This window comes from Macrobrachium nipponense, chromosome 29 (genome assembly GCF_015104395.2).
Source record: "Macrobrachium nipponense isolate FS-2020 chromosome 29, ASM1510439v2, whole genome shotgun sequence".
NCBI lineage: Eukaryota > Metazoa > Arthropoda > Malacostraca > Decapoda > Palaemonidae > Macrobrachium > Macrobrachium nipponense.
The window spans coordinates 8,122,053-8,127,052 of record NC_061092.1 but is presented as its reverse complement, the minus strand read 5'-3'; positions in this window follow the sequence as shown (position 1 = coordinate 8,127,052).

Genomic DNA, 5,000 nt, shown 5'->3' with positions numbered 1-5,000 from the left:
TCAGTTGTGCCTGAGTAAAGGGTCGCACTAGACCGAAAGTGCTTGGCTATCTCGCTTTTCATTTTTCCTTCGTGGCAAAAACCTTCATTATACATAGCATCACGTTTTATATACTTCGTGATCAAGTTATTCAGTATATATATTATACACTTATGTATATAATAATATATACATATATATTATATATAATATAGATATTTATATAATATATTATAGAATATATGTATATATAGTAATATTTATATCATATACTAATATATATATATATATATAGATTTAATATATATTATTAGAAATAACAACCCTTGCTTATCATTATGTAGCAATTCTAATTACACACCTATTATTGTGTATGATGTTAGCGCCATCTATTGATTGCTGATCGTAGCGGACAGCATTGATGAAATTACCTCATGTTTTTAATGTATGTTAATACTTTGAGTTCGTTATCCGGTGGCTTACGATTCACTTGTTTCTAGTAGTTATTAAGTGGTTATTTGTTATTATTTTGTTATTATATATTCAGACGTGATTTAAAATAAGTAAAGTCTTTGTTTAATTTTAATTATAGTTTGATAATTCATTTAACATATCATGAAGTGTTGCCCTCATTACTGAGAATTCATGAATAGTCAAGTGGAAAGATGAAGTTGTGACAAATTGGGGGCCTGACCGGGATCTACTTACGTTTGCGTTGCGCTTACGCTCGATCTTGACGGATTGTGAAATTCATTTTGTCGTTTCTCTGTGATGATGGATAACATGAGTGTAGTATATCAGTGATATTTTGCTAGTTTATAACAGACCACCACCGGATAGTGTTCTCCAGCGCGCCCACACTTTCACTTAGAGAATGTCGTGTTGCAACACGTCATTTTAAGCATACATCGAGATTTTGGAGGACGTGCAGGCAGGGTAATGGCAGCCTAGAATTCGTCATTCTTTTAACCCTCGACTCTGTTGACTACCATCGCTTAGCGATATCTTTATAGTCGCCCCAACTTCTCGAGGTGCTTCGAGGCATTCAAAACCTCATCATAAGGGATTGAAAGATTCCTTCCTTAGGAACCTTTGTTCCTCTTACTCAGGGTACGACCTTCGCTCTTTAAAGGATTTCGGCTTCATATTGTTACGACCACGTTGTCAAGAACTTCGTTCTACCTCGATGGATACTTAAAGGTTTATTCCTTGTTCAGGTAACTGTTGGTACTTCCTATTATTTACTTCATTAAGAATATTTCATTCAAGATTGTTAGTGTTTGTGCATTATTGGTGAACTAAGTTTTCTGATTGGCATGGATTATTAAAGGCTCGTTCTTTTAAGTGAATTTCTGAACATTGTAGGACTTAAGGATTAGAAATTCCTGTGGTTTGTGGGTGCCTTCGCAACATAAATCCATGAATAACCTAACTTTTTAAAGTTTTATTTATAGCTTGTGTATGGTAAGTAATATAATTTTCCAGTGATATTTTTCCATTTATCAGTATTGAGAGATGCCTTTTGATCTTGAGAAATTTTTAGGTGCACCCAGGGAGCACCTGAATACACTACAGGAAGCTAAGAAGGACCAGCTTCGCCAAATAGCTGTAAGGGCAAGAATATCTGTAGGTCATGCTGTGGTGAAAGCTGAACTATTGGGAAAGATTTTAGATTTCCTGATAAATAGTGGTAACATAACTGAAGAAGAGGCTCTTCCCTTAAGGCCTTTAACACTTGAACGAGGTGCTGCTCGTACAGTTACTACAACTGTGCTGCTCGTACAGTTACTACAACTGTGCTGCTCGTACAGTTACTACAACTGTGCTGCTCGTACAGTTACTACAACTGAAGACCCAGAGATAGTGAAATTGAAACTTCAACTTGAACTGCAGCAGCGAACAGTAGAAGCTGAACAAAAAAGGCTTGAAGCTGCAAATGCTGCAGCAGCAGCTGAACAAAGGAAGGTAGAAGCTGAGCAAAGAAGACTTGAACTAGAACGCAAAGAAAAAGTTCTGTTGGAAAGGGAACTATCAGCCATAAGAATAGAAGAAAGGTTGGCAGAAAAACAGCTACCTGATGCTTTTGACCTTAGTAAAGCACGCAAACTCTGCCTGTCTTCGATGAAAAAGATCCTGATGTATTTTTCATTACTTTTGAAAACACTGCAACGTCTCTCAACTGGCCTAGAGACCAATATGTTCTCTTAATCAGAAACTCCTTCAAAGGAAAAGCTGCATATGTGGCAGCACAACTTGTCCAAGAAAGGGATTATGAAGTCTTTAAAACTGCCATATTGGATGCTTATAGTGTTACAGCAGAAGGGTATAGACAAATCTTCAGACAAACTTTGAAGAACCAAGCTCACACGTATCTCGAGTTTTTCACATTGAAGTTGAAGCAGTTTAATAAATGGATAGATAAGGAACAAATAACTACTTTAGAACAACTAAAGAATTTAATAGTTTTAGAGGAATTCCTGAGGCGTATTCCAGCTAATGTGTCAATGTTTATTAGAGAAAAACAAGAAAAAGATGGAAAAAGGGCTGCCCTATTAGCTGATGATTATTCACTCATCATAAACTTAAACCACATTCGTCCTCTCCTTCATCTGCCCCCCAGGTTTGTACTTTTTGTAAGAAAGAAGGTCATCATATTAAAGACTGTCCTAGCCCCAAATGCAAAGCATCTCATGGTAAGGCTTCTCCTAATGCTTTTACACAAGGACCCAAATCAGGGAATACTGCAAATAAAACGACCCTTCACTGTGCTCAACCTTTATCAGACTTTAAAGCATTTACATATCTTGGTAAAGTAAATGATATTCCAGTGCAAAATTTTGAGAGATACAGGGTCATCTCAAACTATCATTAGCTCAAAGTTAAAAGATTTAGCTAAACCAACAGATCAATATGTAACTGTGTCAGATTTGACTTGTCAAAAGGTTTTACCTATTGTACAGATTTCTCTGATTGTCCTTATTTTAAAGGTTCAACTAATGTCGCCTTGTTTGGATGCTGACCTGCCTTGCAAGAACATAGACATGATACTTGGTAATGACTTGGCTCAAACTAACAGTACTCCTAGTCTTATCATTACTCAGCCTGAAGTAGTGATCGAAAACGCTTGCAAAGAGTTTTCTCCTGTGGTAGAGCTTCCCTGCCAAGTAGTCACCAGGTCTACAACCTCAACTTCTAGAGACACTGAACACACAGGTAAGGTGGATCAAAGTACCTTAGGTGAAAAAGTCCTTGCTGATCTTGTTGATATTCCCTCGGATGAATTTGTAGAGTATCAAAGGTCTGATGATAGTTTGAAAGAATACTTTGATAAAGTAAAAAAAAGATGATGTTGATGAAAGTAAGTTACCATATTTCTATCTTGATAATAACATCCTTATGAGACGTTATAGACCTTTGAAGATTGCAGGACAAAATTCCTGGCATGATAGTTACCAGCTAGTAGTTCCTTCTAATCTTCGTGCAGCCTTATTGGATCTTGCTCATTCAGCAGAGTCTCATCTAGGCATTTCCAAAACCTATAAGCGTTTGCTGGACGATTACTACTGGCCTGGTATGAAAGCTGATGTAAAGCGCCACATAGAATCTTGCCATCCCTTCCAGGTAACTGGTAAACCAAATCAGAAAATACCTCCAGCACCATTAGTTCCTATTACAGTACCTAATTCTCCTTTTGAAAAGGTAATTGTAAATTGTGTTGGTCCACTTCCCAAAACTAAAAAACAAAATGAGTACATTTTAACTGTAATATGTCCAACTACTAGATATCCTTTAGCCATACCTATAAAAAACATATCTGCTAAAACAATTATTGTTAATCTTCTTGAAATATTTACCATTTTTGGTTTTCCAAAGGAGCTTCAGTGTGATCAGGGGACAAACTTCACTAGTGATTTGTTTAAGCAAACTTTAAAGCAGTTAAACATCTCCCATATTTTTGCCTCAGCTTACCCTCAGACTAATGGAGCCATTGAACGCGTACACCAGACCATTAAAAGCCTCCTGCGCAAGTACATTTGTGAAACTGGACGAGAATGGGATGAAGACCTGGATCTGCTTATGTATGTCTTAGGAGTACACCTAATGAGTCGACTGGAATTTCTCCCTTCGAGATGATGTTCGGCCGTAGACCTAGGACAAACCTTAGTATGGTAAAAGAAAACATCCTAAGAGGTACTTCCAAAGACCAGCAAGTCGATGCTTGTAATACTGGATTTGGTGGTGTCCTACTGCAAGAAAACAATGGGACCAGTACTTTTCCTCCTTTGTTGGAACACCTGCTGCCAGTATCTTATTACTCGGGAGCATTCAAAGGCACTCAACTAGGATGGCCTACCATCGAAAAAGAATTATATAGTCTTGTAGCAACAGTCCTTCATTTTCGTCCATATCTGGAAGGTGCTGCACGCGTCGTCATTTACACCGACCACAAACCCCTTACCTTCCTAGAAAGGGCCAAGCTTAACAATAAGAAACTTCTTCGATGGTCATACATCTTGTCTACCTACAACATTGAGATCCACAGCATACGAGGATCAAACAACACCATCGCAGACGCATTATCACGTCTTAGACAAAAAACCACTTGAATTCACTAAATTTGTCAAAATTGTCATAGTAATTTCATTCCTAACAGGGGGGAACTATAATAACCCTCCTATCATTATGTAGCAATTCCAATTACACACCTATTATTGTGTATGATGTTAGCGCCATCTATTGATTGCTGATCGTAGCGGACAGCATGGATGAAATTACCTCATGTTTTTAATGTATGTAATCCTTGGAAATGTTTACTTCCGAGCTCTGTCAAGTTAATACTTTTGAGTTCGTTATCCGGTGGCTTACGATTCACTTGTTTCTAGTAGTTATTAAGTGGTTATTTGTTATTATTTTGTTATTATATATTCAGACGTTATTTAAAATAAGTAAAGTCTTTGTTTAATTTTAATTATAGTTTGATAATTCATTTAACATATCTACTATACCTACATGAAGTGTTG